The sequence below is a fragment of the Bos grunniens genome, chromosome 4 (assembly GCF_055505025.1).
Source record: "Bos grunniens cultivar Pamir isolate PY7600 chromosome 4, Bosgru_T2T1.0, whole genome shotgun sequence".
NCBI lineage: Eukaryota > Metazoa > Chordata > Mammalia > Artiodactyla > Bovidae > Bos > Bos grunniens.
This window is the reverse complement of record NC_141168.1, coordinates 81616223-81639892: the sequence shown is the minus strand read 5'-3', so window position 1 is coordinate 81639892 and position 23670 is coordinate 81616223. Positions and strand designations below refer to the sequence as shown.

The 23670-nt window shown below is 40.1% G+C and overlaps 1 long non-coding RNA gene across 2 annotated transcripts in view; it reads right to left on the bottom strand.

The window, feature by feature from the left end:
- Positions 1–23670, bottom strand: part of LOC147374444 (uncharacterized) — a 173944-nt gene that overhangs the window by 48609 nt on the left and 101665 nt on the right. For both annotated transcript variants that reach the window (XR_015162773.1, XR_015162774.1), the window contains exon 2: positions 7496–7591. This is a non-coding gene — a long non-coding RNA (uncharacterized LOC147374444). The remainder of the gene's footprint in view (positions 1–7495; positions 7592–23670) is intronic.

The window sequence follows — 23670 nt, the reverse complement described above, 5'->3', positions numbered from 1 at the left end:
CTTTCAAGGCCAAACTATACACTATTAAGGGAAAACACTATTTAGCTTCAGATTGAGATGCCAGATAACACATAGAGTTTGTTCCACATCTCAGTGAGACTCCTCTGGGAAACATGGAATGAATTACAAGGAAGAAAAAAGTATAACACCCAGGAGAATAGGAGGCGGGGTGGAGAATTGCTGACCAATGAGAAATATCAACACTTTTGTTGAAGTAGGATAGAAGATGCAACCAAGCGTAGGCTAGATGGAAGGAAGGGAGGAGCAAGTTTTCACAGAGAGTCTCTCTAAAACTCTCATCTGAGAGTGAGGCGGTATGCTTAAGCATGGAAATGGAAAACAGAGCTGAAATTCACTGTAAGTGTCAGTATGGAATAACTGTCCTCAGAAGGTCATTCACCTTTCTTCAGTGTTGAACACGCAAATCACTAGCAATCCATGTTCACTCCCAAGCACTGGCCCAGACGTTTGCAGAGGTTAGTGTGATTGGTTATGATGTACGAACAACCAGAGAATGACATGTCTTTGGCAGGCCAGATCATTTAATTATTACCCTTCAAGAGCCTTTCCATCAAAGACAGGCCAGCAACACTGGCAGCTTTATCAGCCTACACCCACAGCAAAGAGATATGGACAAAGATATCTGCTGTTCTTAAAATCACTGAGTTTACTGGCTTTCTTGTTATCTTAGAAAAATCTAATCTTTTCTTATTTTGGCTTTGGTCTTATCTCTATCTAAATATAATTGATTATATTCTTTGCAGCCAAAGATGGAGAAGGTCTATACAGTCAGCAAAAACAAGATCAGGAGCTGACTGTGGCTCAGATCATGAACTCCTTATCGCCAAATTCAGACTTAAATTGAAGAAAGTAGGGAAAACCACTAGACCATTTAGGTATGACCTAAATCAAATCCCTTATGATTATACAGTGGAAGTGAGAAATAGATTTAAGGGCCTAGATCTGATAGATAGAGTGCCTGATGAACTATGCAATGAGGTTCGTGACATTGTACAGGAGACAGGGATCAAGACCATCCCCATGGAAAAGAAATGCAAAAAAGCAAAATGGCTGTCTGGGGAGGCCTTACAAATAGCTGTGAAAAGAAGAGAAGCAAAAAGCAAAGGAGAAAAGGAAAGATATAAGCATCTGAATGCAGAGTTCCAAAGAATAGCAAGAAGATACAAGAAAGCCTTCTTCAGCGATCAATGCAAAGAAATAGAGGAAAACAACAGAATGGGAAAGACTAGGGATCTCTTCAAGAAAATTAGAGATGCCAAGGGAACATTTCATGCAAAGATGGGCTTGTTAAAGGACAGAAATGGTATGGACCTAACAGAAGCAGAAGATATTAAGAAGAGATGGCAACAATACACATAAGAACTGTACAAAAAAGATCTTCAAAACCCAGATACTCATGATGGTGTGATCACTCATCTCGAGCCAGACATCCTGGAATGTGAAGTCAAGTGGGCCTTAGAAAGCATCACTACGAACAAAGCTAGTGGAGGTGATGGAATTCCAGTTGAGCTATTTTAAATCCTGAAAGATGATGCTGTGAAAGTGCTGCACTCAAAATTCCAGCAAATTTGGAAAACTCAGCAGTGGCCGCAGGACTGGAAAAGTTCAGTTTTCATTCCAATCCCAAAGAAAGGCAATGCCAAAGAATGCTCAAACTACCACACAATTGCACTCATCTCACACGCTAGTAAAGTAATGCTCAAAATTCTCCAAGCCAGGCTTCAGCAATACGTGAACCGTGAACTTTCAGATGTTCAAGCTGGTTTTAGAAAAGGCAGAGGAACCAGAGATCAAATTGCCAACATCCGCTGGATCATGGAAAAGCAAGGGAGTTCCAGAAAAAACATCTATTTCTGCCTTATTGACTATGCCAAAGCCTTTGACTGTGTGGATCACAATAAACTGTGGAAAATTCTAAAGAGATGGGAATACCAGACCACCTGACCTGCCTCTTGAGAAACCTGTATGCAGGTCAGGAAGCAACAGTTAGAACTGGACATGGAACAACAGACTGGTTCCAAATAGGAAAAGGAGTACGTCAAGGCTGTATATTGTCACCCCGTTTATTTAACTTATATGCAGAGTACATCATGAGAAACACTGGGCTGGAAGAAGCACAGGCTGGAATCAAGATTGCCGGAAGAAATATCAATAACCTCAGATATGCAGATGACACCACCCTTATGGCAGAAAGTGAAGAGAAACTAAAAAGCCTCTTGATGAAAGTGAAAGTGGAGAGTGAAAAAGTTGGCTTAAAGCTCAACATTCAGAAAACAAAGATCATGGCTTCCGGTCCTATCACTTCATGGGAAATAGATGTGGAAACTGTCAGACTTTATTTTTCTGGGCTCCAAAATCACTGCAGATGGTGACTGCAGCCATGAAATTAAAAAACACTTACTCCTTGGAAGGAAAGTTATGACCGACCTAGATAGCATATTGAAAAGCAGAGACATTACTTTGCCAACAAAGGTCCATCTAGTCAAGGCTATGGTTTTTCCTGTGGTCATGTATGGATGTGAGAGTTGGACTGTGAAGAAGGCTGAGTGCCGAAGAATTGATGCTTTTGAACTGTGGTGTTGGAGAAGACTCTTGAGAGTCCCTTGGACTGCAAGGAGATCCAACCAGTCCATTCTGAAGGAGATCAGCCCTGGGATTTCTTTGGAAGGAATGATGCTAAAGCTGAAACTCCAGGACTTTGGCCACCTCATGCGAAGAGTTGACTCATTGGAAAAGACTCTGATGCTGGGAGGGATTGGGGGCAGGAGGAGAAGGGAACGGCAGAGGATGAGATGGCTGGATGGCATCACTGACTCGATGGACGTGAGTCTGGGTGAACTCCGGGAGTTGGTGATGGACAGGGAGGCCTGGCATGCTGTGATTCATGGGATCTCAAAGAGTCGGACACAATTGAGCGACTGAACTGAACTGAATTTATTTCTAAGTTGGTGTAGGGGGAGTAGAAAATCCAAGCCTTTTCTGTGGCTATTGGTACTCTAGCATTTATCCCTTATTGATCTAGAATTAGGAAATTCACACAAAGGAGAGGAGAGAAACAGATCTGAGAGGAAATAAAATTTTTTGAATGAAAGAGTGCATCACTTTAAATGGCTTACACTTAGACATATTCTCATTGCACTTCAGAAAAATAGAAGATATTAATGGCTTCTAAAGACAGATTTTAAAAAGTCACTCAAAAAGCAATGAAAGAAATATAGATGTGCCAATAGGCACATGAAAAAATGGGCAACATCACTAATTATTTGAGAAATGCACATCAAAACTACAGTGAGATATACCTCATACGTGCCAAGAACATTATCACCCAAAAGTATACAAACAATAAATGCTGGAGAGGGTTTGGAGAAAAGGGAACCCTCCCATACTGTTGGTGGGAATGTAAACTGGTACAGCCATTATGGAGAACAATATGAAGGTTCTTCAAAAAACTAAAATTAGAACTAAGTTATTATCTAACAACCCCATTCATGAGCATATATCCAGAGAAACCACAATTTGAAAAGATACATGCCCCTAATATTCATTGCAGCACATCTAACAAGAGTCAAGACATAGTCCATTGACATATGAATGGATAAAGAAACTGTGGTATATGGAATGCATAGAATACAATATGTAGAACATAATGGAATTCTACGCAGTTACAAAAAATGAATGAATTTTCCATATGCAGCTCTTTGGATGGACATAGAGATTATCATAGTAAGTGAAGTAAGTCAGACAGAGAAAGACAGTATCATATGAAAGCACTTATATGTGGAATCTTGAAAAAACAGATACAAATGAACTTATTTACAAAACAGACTCAGTGTCTTCAAAAAACAATCTTATGTTTACCGAAGGGTAAACAAGGGGGTAAAGGGAAGAATAAATTAGGAAATTGGTATTAACATACATACACTATTATATGTGAAATAGATTATCAATAAGAATCTATTGTATAGCACAGATAATTCTACTAAATATTCTGTAGAATGGGTATATAAATATGTGTATATGTACAACTGCGGAGAAGGCAATGGCACCCCACTCCAGTACTCTTGCCTGGAAAATCCCATGGACGGAGGAACCTGGTGGGCTGCAGTCCATGGGGTCGCTAAGAGTCGGACACGACTGAGCAACTTCACTTTCACTTTTCACTTTCATGCATTGGAGAAGGAAATGGCAACCCACTCCAGTGTTCTTGCCTGGAGAATTCCAGGGACGGGGGAGCCTGGTGGGCTGCCATCTATGGGGTCACACAGAGTCGGACACGACTGAAGTGACTTAGCAGCAGCAGCATGTACAACTGAATCATTTATCTGTATATCTGAAACTAAAACATTGTATATCAGCTATACTGCAATATATAATAAAAATTAAATTTAAAAGAAAGCTCAAATAATACTTTGACTATGATATGGAATACAAATATGTAAAGGTCAAATTTTAAAGAGAATGTTGAAAAATGAAATCTAGAATGTTCATATTTATAGCAACTAAAATATATATTTCAGTTTTGTTACCATTATCAAATGTTTAAATAGTACTTCCACAGTAGTACTAGTTATGTAACAAATTCAAAATTATAATTAAAAGGGTCATGGAGAACAATGCTTCCCCACTCAATAGATCTGATCTTGACTGAAATTCTAACATGTATGTGCTCTAATCTGAACAAATATTATTCTACCCTAATTTACAGTCCTTGATTTATCATATTTTTGTGATTTTTATATTAAATTAGTCTTTCAAATGATATCTCATATAGTAAACAAATAAAACTCTAAAATTTAGTAAAAGACATAATCAGCCAGAACTGATTTCTAACACACTACAGTAAAATGTGGACTGTAAATTAGAAATAAAGAAAATAATTAAGAATTCCTACCTACCATCGCATCATAAAAACTTGTAATTCCTGGGAATGAATCTAAATAAAGGGCTAAAAGACTTGTACGCCAAAAGCTCTAAGACATGACGATAAAAACAACAAACTGCGTGTGACACAAACAGGGAAAAAAGATAGTCTGTTCATAAGTTGGAGAATATTGTTTAAATGACCATAAAAACCAAAGCAATCTACAGATTTAATGAAATTCCTATCAAAATATAAATGGCATTTTTCAAAGAGCTGGAACCAAAAAATTCCAAAATTATCTGGAAAGACAAAAGTCCCTGCATAGCACAAACGACCATGAGATGATTAGTCAATGCTAGATGTAGCAAACTCCCTGACTTCACACTATAATACAAAAGTACAAAAAAAAAGACACAGAACAATGCAACAAAACAGAATTCCCACAAACGAACCCACATGTAAATGAAAATTAATCTATGACAAAGAGGACAAAATACCCAGTTGGGAAAAGATAGAGTCTTCAACAAATGGTAGTGGGAAAACCAGACAACTGCACACAAATGAGTGAAACTGGACTGTTCTACCACACCAGGCACACAAATCAATTCAAAATGAAGCCATGAAACTTCTAGAAAAAAATGGCACTACACTTCTTCCCACTGGTCCTCACAATATTCTTTTTTGATGTAGCTCCTTGCACAGGTGAAACAAAACTAAAAATAAATAGGATTACATCAAACTATGAAGATTTTACACAGGGAAATAAGTTATCAACAAAACAAAAGGACCCACTGTAGATGGGAGAAGATATTTGCAAAGTCCGTGACTTAAAAGGGGTTAATATCCAAAAGATACAAAAAACTCATACAACTCAACATCAACAAAACCTAGTTAAAAAATTTGCAAAGGATCTGAATAGATATTTTCCCTGAAAGGTATACAATGGTCATCATACAAATGAAAAGATTTTCAACCTTCCAAGTCATCAGGGAAATACAAATCAAAAGCACAGGGAGATATCACCTCATACCTGTCAGAATAACTATTACCAAATACAGCAAATAACAAGTGTTGGCAAAGATATAAAGAAAAGGTACATTCACTCTGGAACATTTGCTGCTGCTGCTGCTAAGTCGCGTCAGTTGTGTCTGACTCTGTGACCCCATAGATGGCAGCCCACTAGGCTCCCCTGTCCCTGGGATTCTCCAGGCAAGAACACTGGAGTGGGTTGCCATTTCCTTCTCCAATGCAGGAAAGTGAAAAGTGAAAGTGAAGTTGCTGGTCATGTCCGACTCTTCACAACCTCATGGATTGCAGCCCACCAGGCTCCTCCATCCATGGGATTTTCCAGGCAAGAGTACTGGAGTGGGTTGCTATTGCCTTCTCTGCTGGAACATTTGAGGGTATGTAAATTGGTGTAGTCAATATGGAAAATAGTATGGAGATTCCTCAATTACAAATGGAACTACCATATAACCATATGCAATGCTGCTCCTAGGTATATATCAGAAGAAAGCCAAAACTCTAAGTAGAAAACATATATGCACCCCTATGTTCACTGCAGCCTTATTTACAATCATCAAGATATGGAAGCAACCTAAGTGCTCAACAATAAATGAAAGGGTAAAACTGATATGCTCTATATATACAATGGAATATTACTTAGCCACGAAAAAAGAGCTAGATCTTGCAATTCATGACAATGTGAATGGACCTGTATGGTATTATGCTATGTGAAATAAATAAGACAAAGAAAGACAAATCATGCATGATTTCACTTAGATGTGAAATCTACATAAAGAAACCAAACGAGTGTATAAAACAGAAATAGAGTCATAGTTACAGAGAAAAAAACAGGTGACTGCTAGAGGAAATGCTGTTGAGGGGAGGAAAGAAGTAGGTAAAGAAGTTTAAGATGTACAAATTTCCAGTTGCAAAATAAATGAGTCAAAATAAATAAGTGATGGAAATATATTCTAGAACTATATAAATGTTTGTATAATAATATATCATAACTAAGGTTTCCCAAGGCGGTACAGTGGTAAAGAATCTGTCTGCCAACACAGGAGACACTAGAAACACAGGTTTGATCCTTGGGTCATGAAGCTCCACTGGTGCAGGAAATGGCAACCCACTCTGGTATTCTTCCCTAGGAAATGCCATGGAGAAAAAAGCTTGATGGGCCACAGTCCATGGGGTTGCAAAGAGCTGGACATGACTGAACAAAGCAGCACACACACGTATAACTAGACTTACTGCAGTGATCATTCTGAAATGCATAAAAATATCAAATCATATATTCTGTATTTGGAACTTACACAGTGTTGTAGGCCAACTATGTTCCAAAAATGAATGAACAAACAATTTCCTAGAAAAAGTGATCAGATTTGTGTTTACCAGAAAGGGGGGCTTTGGAAGGAATTGGATGAAGGCAGTCAAAATGTACAAATCTCCAGTAATAAGACGCATAAGTCCTACAACATGATAAAAATAACTAACACTGCCCTGTGTTATATATGAATGTTATTAAGAGTGAATCCTAAGGCCTTCATCAACCAAAGAAACTTTATTTTTCTTTACCTGTATCTATGAGATGATGTTCACTAAACTTACCGTGATAATCACTTCTTGATGTATGTAAGTCAAATCCTTACAAAGCTGTATACCTTAAACTTATACGAGCTATGTGTCAATTATACCTCAATACACCTGGAAGAAAAAAGAGCACAACTCTTAATATTTGTGTAGGGCCTAACTACAATTATCTGAATATTAAGTACTCCATCGACATCTGAAACTGGGATGGCCCAATTGCAAGTTCCCTTTCCCACTCTGTTCCTGTGAACAAGATATTTCTTTATCAACTATGCCAGGGACAGTTTATGCTTATAACTTTGTCACAAGTTTTAGTTTCCTGTTAATACATGGACTTATTCAAGGAAGCCAATCATAATCACCTAATGAATCCAGAGGACATTTTACTCTCTTGATACTGCAAAGCCTCCCCCAGCGCCTGGTGGTTTGTGCTGTTCTCAAGCGCAGCCCTCAGGAGCACTTTTGGTGAATACCGAGTCCTCCCACCCCAGGCGGTGGGTGTATGTGATTACCCAACTGCTATCAGTCTCATCAGCCCAGTATTGGATATTGTGTTCAGACACCCCTAAACCTCTAGCATGGGAATTCATCTCATCAGTGTGGTAAAAAGCAACAATTACAATAACCACAATTATAAATCCTTTAAATTTTTGTTTTATGAATCTAATGAACCCTAACCAAAACAAATGCACCTAACTGAAGCATAATGAACCAAGTATATGTTAGCTGTAGGATATGAGTCTACATTTCAGCAGGAAAATTCATAGGAAAGTAGACATATGTGGAGTGTCAGTATATAAATAGCTTTTGAAGTCACTAGTTTTGACGTGGAAGTTCAGGTAAATAAAAAGAAAATTTGGCAATAAAACACGTATTTATTCTAATGAATCATTTGACTGACTTTCTTTTGTGGAAATCTTATATATAAAAATTTGTTAAACTTTTAGATTTTGAAAGCATGTAACAAATGTTTCAAAGAAAGGTGTTAATTTGCAAATAATTTCTTGCATTTTAATTAAGTTTGACAACAAATCTATGTCTGAGGTCTTAGATCATAGTTGAAACACACTGTAAATATTTAGTAGGAATATTCTCAAATTCTGATAAAGGAACTGAATGTGTTCCATACTTAGCTTAAATAAATTTATGAGACAGCTTAAAAAAAAAAACCAAAAACCTAGAATATGGAAAGAGAAGTAAATGCCTGGGTGAGTAAAGAAGAGGAGGAACATTCATTTCAAATACTTCTTCTCCTCTGTACAATTTTCTTGCACTTAACAGGTTAAACAAATGTATTTGTCTTCTGTAATTCGCTAGTTGTTTTGTTAAAAAAAAAAGTGTATTTTTATTTATGTATCTTCGCACCCTGACACTGTGATAAATCCTGAGCATCCACAAAATAAGGGCCAGTTATCTTTGTAATCCCACTCTGACAGGAAGATTAAAAGTCTGAAATTTGTCCACTAAATCTAGTAAGAACACATCTATAATATACTTTTGGTGTATAAAAAGAGGTTATCTCAAAGCACTCATATTTTTCCATATATGTGTGTGTGTGTCTCAGAGAAAGAATAAAACACGAAGCTAAATGGGGGAAAAAAACTATTCTGAATCTAGCTTAAGATGTCAGTTCATTCATAGAGTTTGTACCCCTTCTCTGTCAGATTCCTTTGGAATAGATGGAATGAATTATGAGGAAGAAAACAGTAGAACCCCAAGGAGAACAGCTGACTGATCAATGTGAAAGATCAACTTTTGATGAAGAGAAGGAGAAGCCGCTACCAAGCCTAGGCCAGAAGGAAGAAAGAAGGAGCAAGTCTTCACAGAGAAACTGTCGAAGCTGTCGTCTCAGAGTGAGGATGTATGCTTAAAGCACAGAAATGACAAATAGGGCTGAAGTGTTAGTACAGAATAACTGTCCTTTGATGACAATTCACCTTTCTCTGAACTTGAACACACAAATCACAAGGAATTAAAATGGCCCTGTTGCTTGTACAGGACCATGTGATTAGTTACAATGAATGAACAATCAAGAGAAATGGCATCTGTCTTTTGTGGGCTAAATCATTTAAGTATTACCTTTCCAGAGCTCTCTTTCTATCAATTACAGGCCAGCAACACTGAGATGTTGGTGGCTTTATCAGCCTACCCCCAGAGTGAAGAAATGAAGAAAAGAGAACTCAGTCTCTACTGTTGTTAAAGTGACTAAGTTTTTTTTTTTTTTTTTACTTTACAATATTGTATTGGTTTTGCCATACATAGACATGCATCCACCACGGGTGTACACGTGTTCCCCATCCTGAACCCCCCTGCCACCTCATACCATCCCTCTGGGTTATCCCAGTGCACCAGCCCCAAGCTTCCTGTATCCTGCATCGAACCTGGACTGGTGACTAAGTTTTTTGCCTTATTTGTTATCTTAGCAAAGTCTAATCTATTCTTATTTTGCATGTCATTTTATGCAAAAATTGGAGGAGGGGGAGTGGAAAATACAAGTGTCTAGGTTGCACATTTGTACCACAGAATTTACCTCTTATTCTATTATTTGGAGGTTCACACAAAATACAGAAACATGATGTGGCTAGGAGAAAAACAGACTTGACATGCTGCTGCTGCTGCTGCTGCTAAGTCACTTCAGCCGTGTCCGACTCTGTGCGACCCCATAGACGGCAGCCCACCAGGCTCCCCCGTCCCTGGGATTCTCCAGGCAAGAATACTGGAGTGGGTTGCCATTTCCTTCTCCAATAGACTTGACATGAGACACAACTTTTTAAATGAAAGTTCATCAAATGATCATCACTGTAATTTTAAAAGGCTCACATTTAGACATATTTTCATTAAACTTCAGAAAAACAAAGGAGATATTAGAAGCTTCTAAAGACATTTGTTAAAAATCGACTCAGAAAGCAATATATAGATGGTCAAGAGGCATATGAAAAGATGACCAACTTTGCTAATTATTCAGTTCAGTTCAGTTGCTCAGTAATGTCTGACTCTTTGTGACCCCATGAACTGCAGCACACCAGGCCTCCCTGCCGGGGACCAGCCCCGGCTGAACCAGGGTATTCGAAGGAGAGACGGCGTAGGCGAAGATCAGGAAACAATTGCTTAATTAAACGTTAATTAAGGATATAAAGAGTAATAGAATGAGGATAGCTCAGTAAAATTCAGTGAAGAAAAGAGGCTGAAATAAGGATAGCTCAGTAGGAAAATTCACTGAAGAAAAGAGACTGAATAAAATTCCAAAGCAGGGAATTAATGTCACCTACGAAGGCCGCAGGCGTCCTCCCGTTCTCCCGAAGGAGAGGAGACACTAAGGCCTCCCCGGTCGGATCTTAGAAGCCCAGGCAAAATTAGTAGGCTTGACAAGCTTCCCTGCCTCAGAGGAAAAATTTAGCTAGAAGGTGAAAGAAAGAACGACATGGGGACACCAAATTCCGGTGAACAAAAAAGGAGGTACTTTATTTTCCAAAGCAGTTTTATACCTTAAGTTGTGCATAGAGGATAATGGGGGAAGGGGTAGAGGCATGCAAAGACAGCAGTTCCTGATCCTTATCGAAGTCAGGCTTTCAAACTTATCATATGCAAAAGTTTAGGTGATTTACATCATCTTCTGGCCAGGAAGCCTGTTAACATTTTAAGAAACTTATTTTTCTCTAAAGGTGATTATTTTAAAGTCAGGCGCCAGCCTCCAAAAAGCATTGGAGAAAGTTGCATTCCTATAGGGCAAAGGTGAGGTGGGCTCAATCAAGAAAAGAATTAACTCAAGGGTCCAAGATTATAAACATTGAGGCGACTGCTTACATTTCTATACACCCATTATATCAATCAATACACCGCCAAGGACACAGTAGGTAAGGGATATGGAGACTTAGCAGCAAACATTGGCCCAACAAGTGAAAAACCCTTCACCAATACAATTTCTAATCAATCTTTTAACTACTCAAAGGAATCTGTGTTTAGACAGTTTAGAACATCTCCTGCCTCTCACAGTTGGGAGGCTCTGAACAATCACATGTTGCCGGAAAAAACCTATTCAGGCAGGCTAGAGGACTTCCAAAGGAGTTTGTAGGTTGAAACACTGTCACACCCAAGAATTATTAACTGGAGCTGTAAGCTAACTCTTTTTGCAGAGAGAGGTAGTGGGGGACAGCCCCCCGTAAAGTCAGAGGTGTAGGTGACAGCACAAAGCAGAAAGTAGGCAGACTCTGGTTTTGGGGGTAGATTGCTCGAGAATTTCCAGGGAGACTCCTGAGGCTTGATCCCGCCTTTGCGTATGCCGAGCCTCCTTCCTCATGACCTTTGTCATGGGCGGAGTTCCTCACGCTGGCTACCGGCAGTGATAGAATTCCAGTTGAGCTATTCCAGATCCTGAAAAGTGCTGCACTCAATATGCAATATGCACTCAATATGCAATATGCCGGCTCCCGGCATCTCCCCCTTTTTTATTTCTTAAAACAGCCAGATGCAGCTCAGTCGCGAGCTTCTGAATATTCTGCCGAAGAATCCTGACAATACAAGGAAGAACGATTATGAGAAGCAAAATTAAAGCACCAGCAGCGATGTATCCAAGGATATTAGACAGAATGTTTTTTCCTGAAATGAAGTTAGAGAAAGTGTGAAAAAAGTCATTAGCTGCTCCAGCGGCAGTAAAATCCAGTTGAGAGTGTTCCAGGGTCTGTATTTGATTATGAAGTTTCCCTAAGTCCAGGCCAATGTCAGAGCTGTTCCAAACACCTGAGATATGATTTTTGATTTTTTCCCATTCATAATCTGTCTCGTTTACCTTTAAAGATGTCACGCATATCCACCGGTAATCAGCGTGGCAAGACAGAGCCATTTTCACTTTTAAAGCCTGTAACTCAGTCCCAATATGCATTATTGCCTCTTCTAAGGCGTCTACTCTCATCTCCAATTTTCTATCTATAACCTCCTGTGTTGCTAGAGTTAAAGAGACATTTTTAGACATAGCATTAACATATTGGGCAGTATGCACTTGTTGAGTCAATGATATCGCTGCTGCAGTAACAGAAGTAATTGCTGCTATCAAAGCTGATATTCCTAAAATAAGTAAGCCCACAAATCGCCGTTGTCGCATTAAATCTTGTAGTTGTTGTAACACGGCGAGGCCGTAATTGTCATACCAGTGGCTAGTCACTGTCACAGGTATCATGAGATAGGGTGGGCGTTGTAACACCACAAAAGAGCAAACATTATATTGAGGGGTCAAACAAGATGAAAGCATACATTGTTCACAGGTTACTATATTAGGTCCACCTGAATAATTCATGCGTACATTAAGTCTCTTGGAGTCATTAGTAAAAAGAAAAACATAAGGGGAGGGCAGACAAGCTAAAACAGAATAAGTAGAATTGCTATCTGGGCGGTATAAGGAAACAGGAGCAGTAGCAGCAAGGGCTTTCCAAATTTCAGGTTGCCAATAGGTCTGTTTCTTAGTCGTATAAGACAGCATAGGAGGAACAAATTGATTACGATGCCTTCTAGTGGCATGTATTGGCCAAGGAAGAGGAATCCTATCCCAATTCTCAAATCTGCCCTCAAATGTATTATTGGCTAATGGATCCTCACCTGGATTCGGGTTGCTCCAGTCCTGAATAGTATAATCTCTACCTCCTGGTATCCTATAATCAATCCTTGAATCATAAGTACAAGATGTCCAAGTTGGATATCCTGTATGACTGTCTATGGTGTTCCATACTTTGTCTGAAGGAGCAACCTTATAACAATTCGGATATTTAGGTGGAGATTTGAAATGCAGGGTTACATAGGGGTCAAGAATCCCGGGCATACGAGCCAATAATACCCAAGCTGACCGATGATGTAAAGACCAGGAATCTGTTATAATTATTTTTTTAGAGGCCCCAACACATCCTTCTTTGGCGGGGGTAATAAAGCTTCTAGGGTCATTGGGGAAGTTAAAGCAAACAGGGAAATCACCTGTTAATCCCCTGAAGGTATAATTGAAGTTAATAGGATATTTATCTCTAGTGTAAGAAGTATAGGATCCTCCCAAGAGCTGAGGTTGGTCTGTGTTGACCCGTATAGGCTCATTATCCCAAGTAACAACTTGGAAAGTTGGAGGATCTGGGAGATACGCCCAATATTTGGTTGGAATAGGAGAGGCGCTTACCTGACAGGAAAGCAAAGCAAGCATGGCAATAAACGTTTTCTCAGGAGAAGCTGGAGATCCCTGTAAGGAAGCTATTCCCCGTGCCTGGTGGCAGAGTGTTTTTATTTGTCCCCAAGTAGGTATGGAGGCATTCTGGGTCGCCTGAGTCAGGCGGCCTGACACCCTTTTGTGAGGCAAAGGATCGGGGGGAGCAATATCTTGTATGTGAAGTTGAGACATCTGCTTGGTGGGCGGATCTGTTCCTTGTTCATCCGGGATCTCCGTTGTCAGTTGTCCCGACTCCGGCGGCGTTTCCCGTGCTGGCGCGGGGAGTGAAGGCAGAGGAGGTCCCTTCCTTTTTCGGGGTCGCGGCAGCCGGGGAATCCGGTATCCGAGGGGCTGAGACATGGCGAATCAATCTGTCGGGAACCCAAATTGGAGAATCTGCGTCCTGTGGAAAAATGCAAGCATATCCTCGACCGCTGGTTAACAATGGGTCGGGACCTTTCCATTGTCCGGAAAGGAGGTCCTTCCATTTAACTAATGGTTTTGCATTCAGCTGCTCCGGGCACCAATGGCGAAGCATTGCAGTAGTTCCGGCCGAATCAGCATTTAAAATATTTATTACAAAAAGAGCATGTTGCAAGATTTGATGGGGAGAGCTATACTTAAACTCCCCTTCTTTTAATTTTTGAATTTGGATTTTTAATGTTTGGTGTGCTCTTTCCACAATGGCTTGTCCCTGGGGATTATAAGGGATGCCTGTATTATGTTTAATTTGAAACTTCATACAAAATTCCTGAAAAGACTTAGAAGTATAAGCAGGAGCATTGTCAGTTTTCAAAGCTTTTGGTAGGCCCAAATATGAAAAACAAGTAAAGAGATGTTGTATCACATCTTTAACTGCCTCTCCGGTACGAGCAGTTGCAATAATAACGTGAGAAAAAGTATCTATAGTTACATGAACAAAAGACAATTTTCCAAATGAAGAGATATGAGTTACATCCATCTGCCAGAGTGCATTGGGCTTAAGACCGCGAGGATTAACTCCCATAGGTAGACTATTATAAACAGTGGGGCAGTGTAAGCAAGAACGCACTATCTCTCGAGCAGTCTCTCTGGGAATTTGGAATTGATATCTTAAAGCAGTAGCATTTTGATGATGAAGTGAGTGAGAGGCTCTGGCCTCCTCAATCACAGTAGCCACTGTATTTCTGGTTAACAAGTCAGCCAAATCATTAAAGGCATTTAAAGGGCCGGGCAATCTGGAATGAGCCCGAATGTGTCCAATGAAAAATATTTTATTTCTTTTCCAAATTTGTTGCTGTAATTTAGTTAACAAATGAAATATGGTAGTTTTATTTTCAGGCAAAACCGCAGTTTCAATGTGTGGAAACAACCTGACAATATACTGAGAATCAGAATAAAGGTTAAATTCCTCATCTGCAAACATAGCAAAAGCCTCTATGACTGCTGTTATTTCAGCTCTTTGAGCTGAAGTTTCCTGTGTTTGTAAAACCTTTTGGTGATCTTTAGTAACTATGGAGGCTTTACCGTTTGCTGACCCATCAGTAAAGGCTATCTGAGCATTTGGGATAGGAGACTGTTTGCATCTGACGGGAAAAGTAACTGGATGTTTGGACATAAAATTCAGCAAAACATGTGAGGGTAAATGATGCAAAAATTGACCATAATAATTTCCTATGGCAATCTGCCAATCCTCATCAAACATTAGAAGAGCATCAAGTTGTTCCTTATTATATGGAATTACAATCTCTGCTGGCTCTTTGCCAAATAGTTCAATGCTCCGCTTTCTTCCTTTCAATATCAACGTAGCTATCAGTCCTGGATAAGAAGCTACTACCTTTTTAGCTTGGGTGGGGAGATGGACCCATTTTAGGGGGCCGCTTTGCCATAAAACTCCCGTAGGTGCAGTTGGAGTAGCTAGGCAAAGGAATTGCCAGTTTGCTTGTAAATTAACTCTTTTTACATAGCTATCAGATAAAGCTGCTTCCACTTTCTCTAAGGCCTCCTGAGCCTCAGCAGTTAATTGTCTCTTAGAAGTTGGATCAGGATCCCCGCGTAAAATGTTAAAAAGAGGTTTTAATTCAGCAGTGGTTAATTTTAAATAAGGTCTGATCCAATTAATGTCGCCTAAAAGTTTTTGATAATCATTTAAAGTAACAAGGTGATCTTTTCTCAATTTTAATGGGGCATGAGTCACAGTTTCTGAATTGATAACCCGTCCTAAGTAAGTTATGGGCGGATTGACTTGAATTTTCTCTGGGGCAATTTTTAAGCCTCTGTCTGTTAATGCCAGGGTCAAATCCTGGAGGACAGTTTGTAAATGAGCTCTATCAGGGTGAGCTATTAAAATATCATCCATATAGTGAATCATATAGACCTGTTCATATTTAGCTCTAACATCTTCTAAAGCAGCATTAACAAATTTTTGACATAGAGTAGGGCTATTTTTCATTCCCTGGGGCAACACTTTCCATTGAAACCTTAAATGAGGCTGTTTAAAATTTTCTGCTGGTAAACTAAAGGCAAATCGCTTTTTATCCTCAGCATTTAAGGGGATGGTGAAAAAACAATCTTGTAAATCAATTACGATTATATTATATCCCTCTGGGACGGCTACAGGGGAAGGGAGTCCAGGTTGTAGGGCCCCCATGTCCTCCATGGTGGCATTAATGGCTCTTAAATCCTGTAAAAGTCTCCATTTACCAGATTTTTTCTTAATGACAAAAATAGGAGTATTCCAGGGGCTATTGGAGGGCTCAATATGTCCCAATTCTAGTTGTTCAGAAATTAACGCTTTGGCTGCCAGTAGTTTTTCTTTAGTCAGAGGCCATTGTTCTACCCACACTGGGTCCTGAGATTTCCAAGTAATGGGGTCGGCAGCAAAAACAATGGCCTCCATCAAAAATTTGGATACCCTAATCCAGCACGGAACTTTCGAGGAGCAGGGCAAATCAGCTCAGTTATTCCTGTCTGCTGTTTACCTAACCCTTTTGAAGGGTCATAGCCCATTTGTAGCATTTGAAAAGTTACTTTATCATCAGGGCTAAAAAGTAACATGCCCACTTGAGACAGCACATCTCTCCCCCACAGGGAAAAGGGGAGCGAAGGAATCACATATGGTTGGAATGTTCCACGGGTATTCTCAAATTGCCAGTCTAAAATTTTTGCACTTTTAGCTACTGCAGGAGCTCTTCCTATGCCCACCAAATCATTTTCAGTAGTATGTGTGGGCCAGGAACTGGGCCAGTCTTTCCCAGAAATACAAGAAACGTCTGCTCCTGTATCTAATAGTCCTTCAATAGACTTGCCACTAACGAAAATAGATTTCATAGGACGCTTCTTAGTAATTTCTGTTACCCAAAAAGCCATGTCACTAGATCCAAATCCTTTGTCCTGCCTTTCCTTTTGGGTGGCTGTTTGCCCAATTGCAGTATGATAAGGCAAAAGTAAAAGTTGGGCTATTCTCTGTCCCTGATGTATTTGGAAAGTTTTAGTTGGGGGTGAAATCATTATCTGAATTTCTCCTGTATAATCTGAGTCAATTACTCCAGGAATAATTGTAAGACCTTGCATAGCTAAGGAACTTCTGCCTAATATAATTCCTACCAAGCCAGTTGGTAATGGGCCTTTAACTCCTGTAGGGATTTTAATAGTGGGGCTATCTGGAGTTAATATTGTTGAGGTGGTGGAACTGAGGTCCAGTCCTGCACTGCCTGGGGTTGCTCTGATGAGCTCTGCGACGGGACGAAGGGAATGAATGGGTTCAGTGAGGCTGCCCCAATCGTTGTCGGGGCCTGGGGCTGGCCCCTCAACCCGTTTCCCGACTGCTGGTCGGGGCCTAAAAAGACTCCATTTCTATGAAATCTTGACCTACAGTCCCTTGCCCAATGATATCCTCTCTGGCAGCGAGGACAGAGAGACCTAGGATACGTGGGCTGGGGGGCAGGATTTTGCAGAGCAGACACGACTGGTTGGGCAGGGTTAGGCGGATAAGAACTAGGTGGTCTTTGAGGGCAGGCACGAGAAATGTGTCCCACCTGACCACAGGAAAAACAAGTTCTAGGCAATGCATTCCTATTTTGGTTATTGGGATCGCCTTGTGTTGGTTTATTCTTATTAGTAAAAAAGGATTGGACTGCTTGCTGATAGGAATTCCCTTTCATTGCTGCAGCTATAGCAACACCCTGTAGCATTGACGGTCCTACATCTGCACACTGCTTTATATAATCAATTAAAGTTCCAGATCTTCTTATAGGGCGTAAAATAGCCTGGCAGGTAGAATTAGCATTTTCAAAGGCCAATTGTTTAGTCAATAATTTGGCTGCCTCAGAATCAGAAATTATTCTCTGGACAGCTTCTGAAAGCCGTGAGACAAAGTCTTCAAATGGCTCTTCTGACTTTTGTTTAATATTAGATAGAGCAGTACCTGATGCATTACCATCGGGCAATGAACGCCAGGCAGTAAAAGCACAATTAGCTACCTGTCGTATAGCAATTTTATCTAATTTCATCTGTTCATTAAGCGAGGGGTAGTCAACTTGTCCAAGTAGCATAGTTTCAGTGATATATTGAAGCTCTCCCTCCTGGTTGCTAAGAGCACACATGCGAGCGAGATCATCATATTCAGATTTCCAGAGTATGAAATGTCCTCCAGACAGGCAGGCCCTAGCAATTGTTTTCCATTCTCGAGGTGTTAACCATTGACCTGCTAAATTTTCTACCAGCTGCATCGTGTATGGGGCTTTAGGCCCATACGAGACACATGCATTTTTAAGTTCTTTTACCAATTGAAAAGAAACGGGCTCCCAGCCGAGAGCCTTTTGTTCGTCTTCATCATTGTCAAAAATTAAAGGGAAACAAGCCTGGAGTTGGGGATCGAATTTGTCGCCAGGGGCAGAAAAGACCCGTCTCTGTCTCCGTGGAATCGATAGTGGAGCATTCCCACTTCGATAAGGAGGTGGCGGAAGTGTTATGGGTTTAATATCTTGTGGCCTGCATTTCATGTCCTTCGGTATGGGACCTGCTTGGCTTGGTATGGGAGGTGGTGGCAAAGACATAGGTTCCGTATTTCCTGCTCTGTACTCTGGAGCTCTTTGGACTGTTTGGTATTCAGAGGTTACAAATGGATTAACTGGGAAGGTGTCCTGTGAATTCCTAGGGGCATATGGCCTGATAGGAGAAATTTCCCTTAGGCTCCTTGGAGCAGATGGCCTGATAGGGGAAGTTTCTCTTAGGCTTTTTGGGGCGTCTTTGTTTAAGAGATGCCAATCTTCATCGGAGTGATATTTAGCTGTTATCTCATCTAAATTCTCTTTTCCTTTTGGGGAAGACTGATCTCCTTTCTCATCCCTGTCTTTAAGTTGTTCCTGAGTAGTCATGGCTGCTAACATTTTTCTTAGTTGCCGATAGTCAGGCGGGTCTTCGTTTTTCTCATTTTCCTCAGGTTTAACTACAGTTTCAGCCTCATTTTCCTCTTTAACGGTTACTCTTTTAGATTCAGGGGCAGGTTTAGCTACAGCATTTTCTTCACTATCCCTTTTAAGATGTACTTTTTCTGAATCCGGGGCAGGGTCTAAGACATCTCTAATGATATTCCATAAGGAAAAGGTGTCATTAGGCACCTTTTCTGAGCCATGTTCGGCATGGTAAGTTTTTAGCTGTTTTCCTACTTTCTCCCAGACATCTAAGTTAACAGAGCCTTCATCTGGAAACCAGGGACAATGCTCTTGTACAAAGGAAAAAAATGATTGAATGGTAGATTTTTTAACTTTGATTCCTCTTTTATTTAATAACTGTAAAATTACTCCTATAAAGAGCTGTCTTTCATTTGATTCAGTGTTACCCATGTCAGAAAATTAAATATAATAGAAGATAAAGCTTTTAGCTTTTTAAAAGATCAGGCTCTTCTTTGGCCTTTTAACTTCAGAAAACCGTTTTCTTTCTCTAAGTCTAACTCTTTAACACTTTCAACACTTCCCACTCCTCTCGCCCTGTCTATCCTACAGGGGGGTCCGCGGCACCCTTGAGTGGGGTCCTAGCCGTCCCGAACACTGGAAGAACAATAGGGCTGGTGACCCAGATTGTTCCGGGGGAGGAACAGTAGGCTGGTGACCCAAACTGTTCCAAGGGAGGAGCAGTAGGGCTGGTCACCCAAACTGCTCCGTGGGGGAACAAGAGGGCTGGTCACCCAGTTGTTCCGAGAACGGGGAGCAATAGGGCTGATGGCTCTGATTGCTTTGGGGAGCTTACCTTCGAAAGTCCCTGTTTCGGGCGCCACCTGCCGGGGACCAGCCCCGGCTGAACCAGGGTATTCGAAGGAGAGACGGCGTAGGCGAAGATCAGGAAACAATTGCTTAATTAAACGTTAATTAAGGATATAAAGAGTAATAGAATGAGGATAGCTCAGTAAAATTCAGTGAAGAAAAGAGGCTGAAATAAGGATAGCTCAGTAGGAAAATTCACTGAAGAAAAGAGACTGAATAAAATTCCAAAGCAGGGAATTAATGTCACCTACGAAGGCCGCAGGCGTCCTCCCGTTCTCCCGAAGGAGAGGAGACACTAAGGCCTCCCCGGTCGGATCTTAGAAGCCCAGGCAAAATTAGTAGGCTTGACAAGCTTCCCTGCCTCAGAGGAAAAATTTAGCTAGAAGGTGAAAGAAAGAACGACATGGGGACACCAAATTCCGGTGAACAAAAAAGGAGGTACTTTATTTTCCAAAGCAGTTTTATACCTTAAGTTGTGCATAGAGGATAATGGGGGAAGGGGTAGAGGCATGCAAAGACAGCAGTTCCTGATCCTTATCGAAGTCAGGCTTTCAAACTTATCATATGCAAAAGTTTAGGTGATTTACATCATCTTCTGGCCAGGAAGCCTGTTAACATTTTAAGAAACTTATTTTTCTCTAAAGGTGATTATTTTAAAGTCAGGCGCCAGCCTCCAAAAAGCATTGGAGAAAGTTGCATTCCTATAGGGCAAAGGTGAGGTGGGCTCAATCAAGAAAAGAATTAACTCAAGGGTCCAAGATTATAAACATTGAGGCGACTGCTTACATTTCTATACACCCATTATATCAATCAATACACCGCCAAGGACACAGTAGGTAAGGGATATGGAGACTTAGCAGCAAACATTGGCCCAACAAGTGAAAAACCCTTCACCAATACAATTTCTAATCAATCTTTTAACTACTCAAAGGAATCTGTGTTTAGACAGTTTAGAACATCTCCTGCCTCTCACAGTTGGGAGGCTCTGAACAATCACATGTTGCCGGAAAAAACCTATTCAGGCAGGCTAGAGGACTTCCAAAGGAGTTTGTAGGTTGAAACACTGTCACACCCAAGAATTATTAACTGGAGCTGTAAGCTAACTCTTTTTGCAGAGAGAGGTAGTGGGGGACAGCCCCCCGTAAAGTCAGAGGTGTAGGTGACAGCACAAAGCAGAAAGTAGGCAGACTCTGGTTTTGGGGGTAGATTGCTCGAGAATTTCCAGGGAGACTCCTGAGGCTTGATCCCGCCTTTGCGTATGCCGAGCCTCCTTCCTCATGACCTTTGTCATGGGCGGAGTTCCTCACGCTGGCTACCGGCAGTGATAGAATTCCAGTTGAGCTATTCCAGATCCTGAAAAGTGCTGCACTCAATATGCAATATGCACTCAATATGCAATATGCCGGCTCCCGGCACCTCCCTGTCCATCACCAACTCCTGGAGTTCACTCAGACTCACGTCCATCGAGTTAGTGATGCCATCCAGCCATCTCATCCTCTGTCATCCCCTTCTCCTCCTTCCCCAATCCCTCCTAGCATCAGAGTCTTTTCCAATGAGTCAACTCTTCGCATGAGGTGGCCAAAGTACTGGAGTTTCAGCTTCAGCATCAGTTCTTCCAAAGAAATCCCAGGGCTGATCTCCTTCAGAATGGACTGGTTGGATCTCCTTGCAGTCCAAGGGACTCTCAAGAGTCTTCTCCAACACCACAGTTCAAAAGCATCAATTCTTTGGTGCTCAGCTTTCTTCACAGTCCAACTCTCACATCCATACATGACCACTGGAAAAACCATAGCCTTGACTAGACAGACCTTTGTTGGCAGTAATGTCTCTGCTTTTGAATATGCTGTCTAGTTGGTCATAACTTTCTTTCCAAGGATTAAGCGTCTTTTAATTTCATGGCTGCAATCACCATCTGCAGTGATTTTGGAGCCCAGAAAAATAAAGTCTGACACTGTTTCCCCATCTATTTCCCATGAAGTGATGGGACCAGATTCCATGATCTTCGTTTTCTGAATGTTGAGCTTTAAGCCAACTTTTTCTAATTATTAGAGAAATGCAAATCCACACTACAATGTGGCATTACATCACACTGGTCAGAATGGCTATCATGAAAATGCCTACAAACAATAAATGCTGGAAAGCGTGTGGAGAAAAGGAACCCTCCTACACTGTTGATGGGAATGTGAAGTGGAATAGTCAGTATGCAGAACAGTGTGGAGGTTCCTTAAGAAATAGAGCCACCACATGATCCAGTAATCTCACTCCAGGCCATACATTAGGAGAAAAACATAATTTGAAAAGATACATACACGCCAGTGTTTGCTGCAATACCATCGACAGTAGTTAAGACCTAGAAGCAACCTAAAAGTCCATCGACAGAGGGATGGATAAAGATGTGTTACATATATTCAAAAGACAACTACTCAGCATATGAAAGAATGAAATAATGTTATTTGTATCAACATGGATGGACTTAATGATGATCATACTAAATGAAGTCAGTAAGACAGAGAAAGATAAATATCACATGACATCACTTACATGTGAATCTTAAAAGAAAAGATACAAATGAACTTATTTACAAAACAGAAACAGACTCAGACATTAAAAACAATCTACGGTTACCAAAGGGGAAGCTTGGAGGAGAGAGAGGGATAAATTAGGAGATTGGTATAAACACTACTCTATATGAAATATATAATCAACAAGGATCTACTGTACAGTACAAGCAACTCTACTCAATTTTCTTCAGTAAACTATATGGGAAAAGAATCTAAAAAGAATGAATGCATGTATTTGTGCAACTGAATACTTAACTATATATCTGAAACTAATCTCACAAGGTAAATCAACTATACTTTAATATAAAGTATTAAAGAAAAAGAAAAATGAAATTTATATAAAATAAATTCATTTTTATATAAAATGAAAATTAAATAATAGACAAAGTTTTCCATTACTATTATAAATGATCTCCCATACACTGAATAAATAAAATTCCAAAATTTACTGAATGACATAATCACCCAGAATTTTGTTCAAGCTTTTCCATTATTCAATGAGTGCTATGAGTTAAAAAGAAAAAAAAAAGAAAAATTAAGGAAACAATCCCTTGTACCATCAGCCTAAAACAAACAAAACACCTAGGGATAATCAAACCAAAGAGGTTAAAGACTTGTATTCCAAGAACTCTAGAATGTGAATGAAAGGAATTCTATACAACACAAACGTGGAAAAATAAACTGTTCCTAAATTGGAAGAATATCATTTAAATGACCGTACTACCCAAGGCAATGTACAGATTCAATGAAATTCCTATCTAAGTATCAGGACATTTTTCAAAGAATTCCAAAATTGTATGGAAACACAAAAGACAAAACAATACAATTTTGAGAAGTAAATCAAAGTTGGAAGTACTTCACTCCATGATTTCAAACTATAATGCAAAAATAATCAAAACAGTGCTGGGCATGAAAATCAAACACATAGATTAATGGGATAAAATAGTAATTATAGAAATGAACTCACACTTATATAGAAAATTAATCTATGACAAAGAAGGCAAGAATATACAGTGGGGAAAAGACAGACTCTTCAGCCAACGGCAGTGGGAAAACTGGAGAGCTACATGCAAAAGATTCAGACAGGACTGCTCTATCACACTATGAACAAAACTAAATGCAGAATGAAGCCATTAAACTCCTAGAAGAAAACCGGCAATATACATGTTGAACCTGGTTCTCACAATATTTTAATTTTGTTGCTATGTCTCC